The sequence below is a fragment of the Bubalus bubalis genome, chromosome 2 (assembly GCF_019923935.1).
Source record: "Bubalus bubalis isolate 160015118507 breed Murrah chromosome 2, NDDB_SH_1, whole genome shotgun sequence".
Taxonomy (NCBI): Eukaryota; Metazoa; Chordata; class Mammalia; order Artiodactyla; family Bovidae; genus Bubalus; species Bubalus bubalis.
Genome location: NC_059158.1, coordinates 69,699,234 through 69,713,696, shown reverse-complemented (window position 1 = coordinate 69,713,696; position 14,463 = coordinate 69,699,234). Strand labels below are relative to the sequence as shown.

The following is a 14,463-nucleotide window of genomic DNA, read 5'->3' as shown; positions in this document are numbered from 1 at the left end:
TGGCTGCGATCCAAAAGTCTACAAGCAATAAATGCTGGAGAGGGTGTGGAGAAAAGGGAACCCTCTTACATTGTTGGTGGGAATGCAAACTAGTACAGCCACTATGGAGAACAGTGTGGAGATTCCTTTAAAAACTGGAAATAGAACTGCCTTATGATCCAGCAATCCCACTGCTGGGCATACACACTGAGGAAACGAGAAATGAAAGAGACATGTGTACCCCAATGTTCATCACAGCACTGTTTATAATAGCCAGGACATGGAAGCAACCTAGATGTCCATCAGCAGATGAATGGATAAGAAAGCTGTGGTACATATACACAATGGAGTATTACTCAGCCATTAAAAAGAATACATTTGAATCAGTTCTAATGAGGTGGATGAAACTGGAGCCTATTATACAGAGTGAAGTAAGCCAGAAAGAAAAACACCAATACAGTACACTAATGCATATATATGGAATTTAGAAAGATGGTAACAATAACCCTGTATACGAGACAGCCAAAGAGACACTGATGTATAGAACAGTCTTTTGGACTCTGTGGGAGAGGGAGAGGGTGGGATGATTTGGGAGAATGGCATTGAAACATGTATAATATCATATATAAAATGAGTCACCAATCCAGGTTCAATGCATGATACTGGATGCTTGGGGCTGGTGCACTGGGACGACCCAGAGGGATGGTATGGGGAGGGAGGAGGGAGGAGGGTTCAGGGCGGGGAACATGTGTATACCTGTGGCGGATTCATTTTGATATATGGCAAAACCAATACAATATTGTAAAGTTAAAAATAAAATAAAATTTAAAAAATAAAAAAGAAGGGAAGAAAAGAATCAGCAACAATTCCAGTAGGATCTGCTGGACTTTGCCAAAATTAATAAAACTAGTTGGAACTTTGATAAAATTGATGTAGAGGAAAAGAACACATATAAAACTCCAAATTAAGTGCTGGAAATATTTGTCCTTTTCCCACCACAATTTGTTATGAGGGAAAATTTACATGGTTTGCATCATTGCTAAATGAACTCTGAAGAAGTTTCCATATATTCTGACCTGAGCAATGAGCACATTATAAGAACATCAGAGGGACAGTGATTCGATTGCTTTCAAAATGTTCTAAGAATGCATGAATCAGGTACATACAAAGGATAGAAAGATCTAAGACTGCATGTTTACCTTGTACTTCTCATTCCATGTTTTCACTTACAAAATTCTTAGATTAAACTTTTGCCCATTCCTTTCAAGGTGCAAAACAAACCACAAGACTAGAATTTCTATTGGAAATTCCATGAAGGAATCCTCTTTGTCCTAGTAAATGAATATTACTTTGTAATTCAGGAGAAAATATATTAAGGCAGGAGACATTTGATCAGGTAGAGAAGGAATACTAAAACAATTTAGTCAAGAAGACAGTACTTAGAAAAATTATAGAAATGGAAGGGGATAGATTAATGTCTAGTATAGATTGGCAAAAAGATTTATGCTGAGATTGCTTTAGTAGCAGATGCTGTTTTGTGGCATTGAATTCCAAGTTTAAAAACAGGCTGAACAGGAAGGATCAATGAGTGATGCTTGCTTTGGGTGTGGAGCTGAGGATTGATAGCACCCACCCATGTATTTACCAACCTGAGTTTAAGGGCATCATCATGCTGAAAGGCAGTCTGGTGCTTGGGATGTAAACATGATTCCTGAAAATGGAAGGAAAAAGACTTATTTTACAACCCCCACAAAATAGGTAAAACATTGATTAGATAAAAGACAATGTCTGCCATGGAAAGAGATAATTAATAGCCCTTGAAGGAAATGCTACATTTTAGTAATGGCTGGGATTTGTGAACATTGATATTGTTGAAATAGAATGATATAAGAGGTAAATTATCAAATAAGGAACAGAGAATCTAGGTATCAAAACAAGGAAAATGCACATTCCTATCATCCAGAGATGCATGACCTAAACATCACTGATTCGTTCCACTAAACCTAACATTCAAAACATAAGCCCAAAGTTTAAACAAATACTTGATGTTCAGGTTCTTCTTCTAGTTTGTCTTTATTTTAATGCTGATTCAAAGTAGAGCGTTTCTCCCAACTTGTCAATCAGGCTATCTCTCTACTTTTCTCTTTCAGTTTAATTAGGTTTATTTTATATACAACTCTGAGATGAAATGTAATAGAAAACAAAGAAAAGACAAAGGAAATTAAATGACTAGTCACCTACTTAAAGGCTTATCTCCTATCTCTTTCCTTCTAGTTGGCTGGCACCTTTGCAAAACAATAATGCCACAATTAAGCTATTCCGTTTATTTCACTGCTGGCTAAGTAGAAGCATCTAGGAAATAGATGTCTCCTACCACATTTTATGTGGCTTAATTTACGCATTTGAACTGGCTATTTTCTTAAAATGGGGAAAAGAAAATGTCTATTTTCTTAAAACTTTTTTTTTCTTAAAGGGTTTTAATGCGCCATTTTGATAAATAAAATTTCAAGTCTTTTCTAGAACTCAGACATAATCTATTCTTTTCATTCCATGAAACTTTCTAAAAAGTCAATTAACTAAAGAGTCAAGCTTAGTAAAATTAACTCTGTGCTCAACCTTTCTCTACATCATTGATTTGTGCCTTCTCTCTTCTTTAAGGAAGAAGGTAGAAATCCAACTTTTGAGAAGGCAGGTTTGTTTCAGAAAGGGCAGGGTCTTTGCCTCTTGAAGCAAATCCTCAAGGGACAAGTAAAAACACAGCTCTGAGATGATACTTCTTAGGGAAGATATGGAAAAGTCTCCCCAAATTACTTGATTAGTTCTCATAATACCAACATGCTGTGATTAACCATTTGGGGAAAAGAAGTATATTAACGAATGTGATTAAATAAATATTTATTGAATACCTACTTCAGTGTGCGCAAGATACTATAGAGAAATACCTGGATAAATAAAAGAAAGACTTTGTTATCAAAGAAATCATGGCTAGTGGGAGACTTAACCACTCACATAGATTTATCCATCTCTATCAAAACTTTGATAAGGATAAACAAAATATACCCAGAGGCATAAGGTCAGAGAATTATCTTCCTTAAGGTGATTTATTTGGCGCGTGGTAGAGGTGGGTGTTGACTCCAGATTTACTAATTGTAAAGGCACCTCTTCACAACTTAAAAAATACTCATTAGGCATGCATGTATTGGAAAGAACCCCATTAAATGGTAGCAGGGAGATGGGAGTGGAGGTGTGGGGGAGGGAAACAATGAAATTAGATGACACTGTTATGTGATTTACTTGGAACAATAATTAGGGGGGGAAAATCCCAGTTTGTAAGCAAGAGAATGGTAGTACATTATACACGTGTGTATATTTACTATGTGTGCTAAGTGGCTTCAGGAGTGTCTGACTCTTTGCTACCCTATGGACAGCAGCCAGCCAGGCTCCTCTGTCCAAGGGATTCTGCAGGCAAGAATACTGGAGTGGGTTGCCATGTCCTACTCCAGGGATATATACGTGTGTGTATATATATGTATATATATATATGCATATATATATATATATATATGCACTCATATATATATTTGGCTTTCCTGGTGGCTCAGACAGTAAAGAATCTGCCTGCAATGTGGGAGACCTGGGTTCTTTCCCTGAGTTGGGAAGATCTCCTGGAAGAGGGCATGTCAATCCACTCCAGTTTTCTTGCCTGGAGAATCCCCATGGACAGAGGAGCCTGGCTGGCTCCAGTCCATGGGGTCTCAAAGAGTCAGACACAACTGAGCGTCTAAGTACACACATATGTGTAGTATTTTCTTGGTTCTAATCTGCATGTTTTTCCAGTTTAATATTTCTGAATTCAAGATTCATCTTCCAGTTATCATCTACACTTAAGCTGTTATTAAGTTGACGTTACTTCTCATAATCAATGACATCGTTGATGAAGAAACCTTGGTTCTGCTACCCACTAAGCATATGATCTGGGCTCCCTGAGTTTCATCTCAGCTTCCTCATCTACACAACAGGAGTGATTGTATCTCATCGAGTTTATGGAGATTTACCAGATAATGTATATCAGTCACTGAGCAGTGCCTGGCACACAATAGGCCCACAGCTGAAGTCACAGTTATTGCCATTTTTATTGTTGCTGATGTATATCAATTCACAGACTGAGCATCATTCATGGTGAAGCATCTACAAAATAACTTCACTTTCTGTCAGAATGGAATCACTGTACACAAAACATGACCATACTCTAGCCACAAACCTACTTATTGAAAGAAAGGGATTATGAGAGGGGTTGTAAAGAGGAGGCAGATTAGAGAGGGAGGGTTGCCAAGTGCTGAAAGCCTTCGTTTGGAGCGTGACCTCTAAGAGAGGAACTCTTTCTCTGAAAGCACACAGATGCATCATAAGAACATGTCAATTTTCTATTCTGTGGAAGGATGAGCAAATTGTGGCTTCTCATCACTGAATTCAATAGTGAGAATAACAGGATGACAGTTATCCGATGACAATGGCAGCCAGGAATGGGAAAAAAGTTTCAGAAGAAAAGCAATTATATTTTGACCACAAGAAGGAAGCGGGAAGAATGATGAAAGTAGAGGGCTACATACAAAATTGCCAAGGTTACCTAGCAACAGAGTAACATTGTTCTTGTTAGAAAATGGCAAAATAGAATAGCAAGAATAGGATGTGACACTGATCTCAGGAGGGCTAAAATGCATGACTGTTATCAATGAGTTTATAATTACATCAGTATAAAATGGTGCTTTATGGCACACCCTTCAGGGGATTGATTGCATGAACAGGTGTGTGTGAATGTGTGTTAAAATTTTACAGGCAAGTCTATAGGAAGCAGTGAAAGTGAAACTTGCTCAGTCACGTCCGGCTCTTTGCAACCCCATGGACTATACAGGCCATAGAATTCTCCAGGCCAGAATACTGGAGTGGGTTGCCATGCCCTCCTCCAGGGGATCTTCCCAACCCAGGGATTGAACCCAGATCTCCCATATTTCAGGGAGATTCTTTACCTGCTGTGCCACAAGGGAAGCCCATAGGAAGGAGGAACAACTCAAATATAAAGAATTCAGATAGAATGGGGGAAAAAAAATCTTAGGTACCACCCCCAGATGGAATGTGTAACACAACAAATGAAAACTCGAGACATTCTATATAAACCAGATGTGAGTTGGCTAAATATAAGAATTTTGCTAGTAATATTTGCATTTTAGAAGGCAACTCTTAGAAGTTGCCTTCATTTTCTTAAAAGAAAATTAATTCTTCTAAGCTGTGAGGTATGCTACTGCTAAGTCATTTCACTCATGTCCAATGTCCAACTCTGTGCGACCCCACAGACAGCAGCCCACCAGGCTCCCCCGTCCCTGGGATTCTCCAGGCAAGAACACTGGAGTGGGTTTCCATTTCCTTCTCCAATGCATGAAAGTGAAAAGTGAAAGTGAAGTCACTCAGTCGTGTCCGACTCTTAGAGACGCTATGGACTGCAGCCTACCAGGCTCCTCCGTCCATGGGATTTTCCAGGCAAGAGTACTGGAGTGGGGTGCCATTGCCTTCTCCAAAGCTGTGAGGAATATGGGTAGTGATTTTAGCACCTGCAAGGCAGGCATTTTTGAAGTAGAGAATCTCTGCAACAGCTGAGATGAATTTACAGCCCAGTCTATTCTTCTGTCAAAGGTCAGGGTGTCAGGTGAAAAACTGACTTCTTTCAGAAAAGGCTGCTGCTTCTGCTAAGTCGCTTCAGTTGTGTCCGACTCTGTGTGACCACATGGACAGCAGCGCACCAGGCTCCTCTGTCCACAGGATTTTCTAGGCAAGAATACTGGAGTGGGTTGCCATTTCCTTTTCTTTCAGAGAAGGCTAATACGGTTTAAAGCAGCAGCTACAGAATAGCATGTGCTGTCAATATGAACCAGCATGATGAAGATTATTCAAATCAATCAATTAAAAACAAACTCACATACATAATGCATTTGCCACCCAACTTTGTCCTGTTTTTCTGGCTGAGTTCATAATCAAGGGAGTTAACATTCTTTAAAATGCAAAAACTCATGTCTTTAATCTTTGGAGACCTTGCTAAATAGACAATAAATTTCTACCAGGTGTAGTTCACGGAAGACTTTAGAAGGAGAGCATTGGCCAGATTTCAGTGTAAGTCAAAAGGAGATCTTTCACAAAAGTGAAATATTCTCCATCTCCCCCTGCTTTCATGCATTGGAGGAGGAAATGGCGACCCACTCCAGAATTCTTGCCTGGAGAATCCCAGGGACGGGGGAGCCTGGTGGGCTGCCGTTTATGGGGTCGCACAGAGTTGGACATGACTGAAGCGACTTAGCAGCAGCAGCAGCAGCCCCCTGTTATCGAGTCCAGGGTCTCCTGAGTCTTAAAAACTTCACCTTTATTATTCTTTAGTTTTCTTCACTGTGCTAAAGCAAATACAAACCAAATCCTCTCACTCACGTCTAGAAGGGCTCCAGCCACATATGTATGCTCTTTAGTCAGCAGCAACAGACAGCTACTCTATAGTCCCCATGCAAATCTCTAAGCACACTGAATCTCTACATCTGGAAAATATTGCTTGCTGCTTGAAGCATCACTCCAGCTGTGCACTGCTGGGAGGCTTCCTGCTGCTCCGACTTTGCTATTTCATTGGGAGAGCCCCAGGTATGGGTGCAAGGATGCCCAGAGGGAGTCCTGGAGATTCCTTTGCAGCTCCCCAGCTGGGCTCCCTTTTCAGGCTGTACAGCTGGTATATGTGGGCAGTGTGCCTTAGCTTCTGTCTGTGGGGATGAGAAGCCAGCCCCCTGTGCTGTCCCAAGACTGTCAAACTCTTCAGCACCCACCTGCTGTCTTCATGAGAATTCTTGAGTTTACTGGTTCTCAAATGCTTTCAAATTGCTCATTAACACATAGTTCTAAGTATAGTAGATTTCACTAAAAAAAAATACTATAGCTTAAATTGGTATTATTTAACTCTGAGAAAATGGAATTGTTAAATTTAAGATGATTTTATTATATACCAGCTATGGAAAGAGAATTAAAACTAAACTTTCTTGACTAGTCACCGAAATTTGAGTGGACCTAAAATTCATTCCTGAAACTCTTCCAGAAGCCAAAGTTCAGGAAGCTTGTTAGATCTTATAAAGAATACCAAAGTTGTCTTCCAAACATCCTCCCTGGCTCCCTTAATACTATTCTGCCTCAGTAGGCTTGACTCCTGGGTTTCCCTGTTGGTTCAGATGGTAAAGAATCTGCCTACAATGCAAAAGACCAGGTTCAATCCCTGGGTCAGGAAGATCCCCTGGGAAAGGGGATGGCTACCCACTCCAGTATTCCTGCCTGGAGAATTCCATGGACGGAGGAATCTGGCGGGCTACCGTCCATGGGATTGCAAAGAGTCAGAAACAGTTGAGCGACTTTCACTTTTCTCTTTCAGGCTTGACTCCATTTCCAGGTACAGGGCTTAGACCTGATATAGCTAAACCAATTTGGAGAAGGCAATGGCACCCCACTCCAGTACTCTTGCCTGGAAAATCCATGGACAGAGGAGCCTGGTAGGTTGCAGTCCATGGGGTCGCTACGAGTCGGAACGACTGAGCAACTTCACTTTCACTTTTCACTTTCATGCATTGGAGAAGGAAATGGCAACCCACTCCAGTGTTCTTGCCTGGAGAATCCCAGGGATGGGGAAGCCTGGTTAGATGCCGTCTATGGGGTCGCACAGAGTCGGACACGACTGAAGCGACTCAGCAGCAGCAGCAGCAGCAGCTAAACCAATTGGAGTAATCTTGTTCCCTTGACACCTTTATTAGTTCACGTAACTCAGGCCTAGGTGATCAGCACATGACCTTTGTCTTGTTAAGTGGCTGGGGAAGCCTGCCTCTTCCCTTACCTTGGGTGTGAACGAGGAGCAGCAGCTGAGGCTAGCAGCCAACCTGAAGGAAGGCAGGAACTTGAAGAACCATCTCGCGAAAGTTCCTGTACCCTGAATCTTGCCTCAACCCCCACACAATCTCTGGATGAAGATTTAGCCTTTTGAGCTCCAAATTCCCATTTACTGTTTAATTCAGTTTGGGTTGGGGTTTTTTGCTGTCTCCATCCAAAAGCATTTCAGCTGACACAATTTAGGGTGCAATCGGAGTGCACACAAACTTCTCCTACCTTCTGGAGGCATTCTTTCCTTTAATACATAATTCCCGCCCTCGTCCGGGAGGCTGCTAGAAGTGCCGAATGCTCTGAGGATGGCTAGGAAATGGTTCTCTGTGGGGTGCTCTCGTCACTGTCTCTCTCATGGTTGGGGCCCCTCTCATTATCTAAATTTTCTCTTTCCCTCTTTAGTTTCACGATGACAACTCTGTTTCTAGGACAACTACAACCCCAGCCAGGAAGTTCCAAATTAGTTACTATAACAATCTTTACATTTGTGGAAGACAGCCTTTTATTTAATTACAGAGAGAATTACTGTCTCTCCGTAATACCTCATTACCTGAATACACCCACGACCTCAAAAGTACCACATTAGCACCAAGTTTTGGGCCTTATCTTGCATAACCAGAGATCCATTAAAATATTTCTCTAAAGAAATGGACAATTTTCCCCAAAGAAGTTGCACTCACCCTCATTAATAGAGAATACACTTCAGTTTTTTACGCTATTACATACATTAAAATTATGCAAAAAATAGTGATTATGGCAGAACGTTTTCTAATGCCTAAAACATCTCAGGCATTTTAATTTAAAATGAATAAAATTTGCAAAAACTAATAGAGGGTATGACCTATGTCTTGTTGACTAACTTACAGAACATTGCAATGAAATGCAGAAATTTAATAAATATTATTTAATGTTTAGATATAAAGAGCAAAACAACTTATTTTACTGTCATATTCTTTTGAATGTAATTTAGTAGGTACAATTCTTTTTGTACTTTCTATTACATTATTTTTTCATTAAGAAAGGCTTTTGTTAAATCTCCCTACTCACCTAAATGCCTTTATCCAATTTTATTTTTGCATTTCATCAGCTAAGTTCTAGACAAGTAAACATCATTGAGGAAGTATTTGAGTCTGGAAGATAGTCTTATGATTAATATTATGCTTTAATTAAGTTACATTGACATTCATAATAGATCTCTATCTGGCTAACAAAAACTAATATTTTCTTGGATAAAGAGCAATGCAAATTACAGATAGACAGTGATCAACTACTTGTGTTTGATTTTAGCACTTCAGATAAAATGGATCATATTCTATGGGGAAATTATAGAACTAATTATGAAGAGTAATGATGCTCTGAAAAAATACAGATTTTCAGCAGAAGCTAATTATAACAGTTACTGATAGGTCTCAAAAATTTAATATCCAAAACTTTTCATGGGTGGGTTGGAATTTTATATTGCAGTTTTCTCTTTAAGAGCCACCATGATTGAGCAGCTTCCAAAATAACTCAGTGTGCAAAGTAACAACATAAATTGATAGGATAAGACACCAGTGCGGCTCATGATGAAGACTATTCCAATAGGTCCACTTCTGAGCATCAACAAAATTCAAGTCAACCCAGCTCCAATAATGCAAAGCATCTTTATTTCCCTACAACCACTAATTAAGCACAGGAGTATGAACAAGTAGAATCACAGCAGAGCCTGGGCTTTCTGGGCTCATTACACTGTGCTATCAAGTATCTCCACATTCCCTATACCCTCCACTATACATAAATGTATCTGTTCATTGAACTTTCGTGAGTATATTTTTATACATACCACTCTTGACCTTAATCGATTTGATACAGACATAGTTTGATATTCTTTTTCTTCCTCAAACATGCTGAACAGGATCTTCTTGCCTTGGGAATTCTTTGTAGCTGATTTCTACTAGGAGACTCTTCCAGCAAGGCTTGCTCTGCTAACTCCCATTCCAGTCTTGGAGCAAATGTCACATTCTCAGAGTCTTTGCCTGTTGGTTCATTCTAAGTTTGCACATGTTCCACATGTACAATCACATTACCCCGCTTTTCCTTCTTCTGTAACTAATAGAATTAATCTTTGTTTCTTTGGCTGTTGTCTCTCTCCTCTTTCGCATTCTAGATGTCAGTTTCCCCAGAGCAGAGACTTTGTCTTTTTTGTTCTATATCCCTAGCATTTAGCAGGTACTCAAAAATATTTGTTGAATGAATGAGTGGATGAATGCAAAAATGAAATGAAAGAAAAATCACAGGGTTGCAGCTTTAGAAAGGAGGAAGGGGTACCACATTGCTGTTGCTACTGCTGCTAAGTCGCTTCAGTTGTGTCTGACTATGTGCGACCCCATAGACGGCAGCCCACCAGGTTCCTCCATCCATGGGATTTTCCAGGCAAGAGTACTGGAGTGGGGTGCCATTGCCTTCTCCGGTACCACATTACTTAGGCTTTAATAGTAGGGACAGTTTTATGCACTGGTTTTATGGTTGGGGTTATGAAAACCTCCCTCTTGAGTTGCTGGCTAGTTACTCTGTAAAGTTTCAAGGATGGAGCTTGGGAGTTTCACCTCAGTCCAGGAATAACCCCATCAATTAGACTTCTCTTTCCTCTCAATATATTCTGGCACCAGAACTAATGGAGAAACCATTCAACTGTAAATTGATTTGTAGTGGGTGAATGATTGGAAAACACACAAAGCCTATAGAGGCAAGAGGCCTTATATTTTAGACTTTTTGAAGCATTCTACTGCTTTCTCAATATCCTGCACTTGTACCTATTAAAAGGGAAAATACTGAAAGTATTCTTTTAGTATTTTACTAAAAGCTCTACTCCCCAAAGTATACAAGTCATTTTTAATATTTTTCTGGAATAACCTATTGATTTTTAGGCAAGGAAACACAAGTGGGTTTTATTCTTTTACTTCAATTTCCCTAAGGCCTAGATGGTCTGAAACCTATAACATGATCAGAATGTGAACCCTTTCTTTCAAACTCTACTTGTCTCAAGCTGCACATGGCTTGCACACCCAGGGTCTTATATTAGCAGGAGCAGATATCAGAATATGGAGGAAAGCCCTGGGAAAGCTCATCCGAATGTGCCAGAAACCTTTGAACAGATATGTGTACATGTGGGAACATTTACTTCCTGTCTCATTACAAAAAGATATAAAGCAGTTGACACTAAAATACACAAATAAACCCTCATCTTCCATTAAACTGACAAAATAAAGGATGGCAGGAACACAGAAACACTGTTAGGAAATATGATTTCTCTGTGTCTGAATGGTTTATTCATTTATCCATCCATTTGTTGAGCATCTGTTCATTAAAGAAATGTTATAAGTATTGGAAATGCAGTTTTTCACCCAAATGCTACTGTGAGAGAAGGAACTGAGATTCAAACATAAATAATCTGACAACATCATAGTAGACTCCATAGCAAATGTACTTCTTCAAAATTATAACCAGGTCAGCCCTGTTCCACAGCAGGAAGAGTAGCCAAAAGAGACCCAAAACTGAGCCAAAGTCAGTACTTTTCAAACTCTAATGTGCATAAAGAAGGCTGAGTGCCAAAGAATCCATGCTTTTAAACTGTGGTGTTGGAGAAGACTCTTGAGAGTCCCTTGCACTGCAAGGAAATCAAACAAGTCAATTCTAAAGGAAATCAACCCTGAATGTTCTTTGGAAGGACTGATGTCGAAGCTGAAGCTCCAATACTTTGGCCACTTGATGCGAAGAGCTGACTCATTGGAAAAGACCCTGAGGCAGGGAAAGATTGAAGCCAGAAGAGGGGGATGACAGGAAGAGATGGTTGGATGGCTTCACCAATTCGATGGGCATGAATGTGAACAAGCTCCAGGAGTTGGTGATGGACAGGGAAGTCTGGCGTGCTGCAGCCCATGGGGTTGCAGAGTTGGACACAACAGAGCAACTGAACTGAACTGAATGCGCATAAGAATTAAGTAGGAATCTCATTAGAATGCATAGCTGATTCAGTAGTCCAGGGATGAGGCCAGAGACACTACCTTTCCAATTAGCTCTCAGGTGATGTTTATGCTGCTGGTCTGTGGACCACACTTTGAGGAACAAGGGCTTGGGTAAGGAAGACATACTGACCAAACTGGCTTTATAGCCACTGATCCACTGCCCTCTTGTGGCTCCTAAAGTAATTACCCTCTGTGCTAGCAATTTCTTCAGTCTTGAATTTAAATTATTCTTGTAATCATTCCTAGTTACTGCAGGTAAATGCTTTTCAAGCTTTAGTCTTCTCAAAACACTTTCATATTTTTTCCTTATTCGTATACCACTACATATTGCCTCATAATTTTTAACATCCATGCATAATCCTTTCTCCAAACTAATTACTCTTTGGCTTGATTTTGTTTTCTTTAAATAGATTTGCTTTCAAAGGAAATTTCATATTATTTCCTAATTATCATTACCTAAAATGGAAAGACCAATTTTTAAAAAATCAATTAGTTCATTTTTGGCTGTGCTGGGTCTCCATTGCTGCACAGGCTTTTCTTTAGTTATTGAAAGCAGAGGTTACTCTCCAGTTTCAGTGAATGGGCTTCTCATTGCAGAGGCTTCTCTTGTTGCAGAGCACAGGCTTTAGGACTTCAGCGATTGTAGCACGTGGGCTCAGTAGTTGCGACTCCCAGACTCTAGAACACAAGTTCAGTAGTTGTGGCACATGGGTTTAGTTGCTTCATGGCATGTGGGATCTCGAACGAACCCCAGATCAGGAACGAACCCCTGTCTCCTGTATTGGCAGGTGGTTTCTTTACCACTGAGCCACCAGGGAAGCCCCAGGACCAATATTGTTTATCACAAATACAAAGTAACTGAAAAACTATTTGAAAGGAAGACAAAACAATGTTTAAAAGTCCAGGTGATGTCCTTCAAAGCTCTAAGCCTGTCTTTGTTAAAGGGAGATTTACACCTGTTAGAAAGTGTTGAAGACTCAGAGCATTAAACTGGCTTTTGCTCTGATAGTATCAGAAGGATTCAGTCCTCTGTAATTCAATGTTATTTAAGGCGGTAAATGTGTACCACCTAAATCATCTTGTGGGGAACCAGCTATAGATAATGTGTTAAGGGTACTGTTTTTCGTCTGTGTCATCCGTCCTTGAGAAGTATATTTAGAGGTCTAAGTTAATCAGTGTCACAACAGAATTGATCTAAAGCAAAAATGTGTTAAAGAGCTTATTCTTACCACTCCTTTCTGCATAACCAATGGCATGGAGGCATTTTGGGCTCTGAAATCAAATAGACTTAGTTTACTTCTGTGACAATTCACCATCTCTTTTCTGGATATTACTAGAGTTTCCACCTGTACTCATAAATAAGCTTGTTCTTTCACTCACTGAGATTTACAGTATAAAATTTGGGGAGGGGAGTGGACAAATTCTACTTCCCTTCAGGTGATAAATCAAATCAATCCTGAAAATTCACCTCCCTTTACCAGTGACTGGTTCAGCAAGGAAAGATTAGCTGATTGACGGCTGTAGAACCATAGTGAGATGGCCTTTCTTTCCTCTCAGATATAAATGAAATGTGATTACTTCTGGGTACTGTAGGCAACCATAGGCCTTTTCACCAGGGAGGGTAACAAGCCTTAGGGTGAAGCAGATTCTGTCCATCATGGAGCAGAAAGATTCCAGCTCTTTAATGACATTGTCAACTGTTGAATCAGCCAGCCCTCAAGGCTGCCCTGACCATCCACCTATGTGAGGTAATTGATTTCCTTCCTGTTTAACTCAGCATAAATTTAGTTTCCAGAACATGTAATCAATAGCATGCTGACACAAGGAGGTTATAAAGGAATATGAGCCATAGATTTTTTTTTTTTTTGGGGGTGGGGGAACTAGAACATATATAAAGAATTTTATTTTTTTAAGAATTTTAATACTGGAGCATTTTAGTGTAAGTAAAGGATGATATGGCCATATTCTTATACTTATTAAGCAACTAGTATGAGCCAGATACTGGCTCATGTTTTAAATATATTATCTCATTTAATGGTTTTAACATTAGGTAGGCATTGTTATCCATATTTTAGACCTGAGGAAATTAAAGCCTGGACAGCTGTGTACCATCACCAGTTATACAGTGAATGATTAAGGAATACAGCTCCAAACTTTACACTTTTTCCATAGAATGAGTGCAAGTAGGAAGTTAGACAGAGATCAGTGTAGCAGATTAGCCAGCCAAACAGTGGAAATAGAGTGGCTTTGAGTTCAGCTAGGCCAGGCATCCATTTCTACTGTCTCGTAATTTTAGACAAATTACCTAACTTTTATGAGCCTCAGTTTTCCTATTGGAAATATGGGATAATTATACCTACCTCATATGGTTCTAACCAGGATGGGTAAGATAATATATTTATAATGAGACCATGTACTCAAATGGTAGCTGTGTGATGATTTGGATACGGGAAGGGTTTGAAACGGAGAAGGCAATGGCACCCCACTCCAGTACTCTCGCCTGGAAAATCCATGGATGGAGGAGCCTGGTAGG

At 39.9% G+C, this 14,463-nt stretch overlaps 1 long non-coding RNA gene across 6 annotated transcripts in view; it reads right to left on the bottom strand.

Annotated features, from left to right (window-relative positions):
• LOC112581569 overlaps positions 1-14,463 on the bottom strand; it is a 144,931-nt gene that overhangs the window by 41,861 nt on the left and 88,607 nt on the right. For all 6 annotated transcript variants that reach the window (XR_006546887.1, XR_006546885.1, XR_006546880.1 and 3 more), the window contains one exon: positions 1,629-1,690. This is a non-coding gene — a long non-coding RNA (uncharacterized LOC112581569). The remainder of the gene's footprint in view (positions 1-1,628; positions 1,691-14,463) is intronic.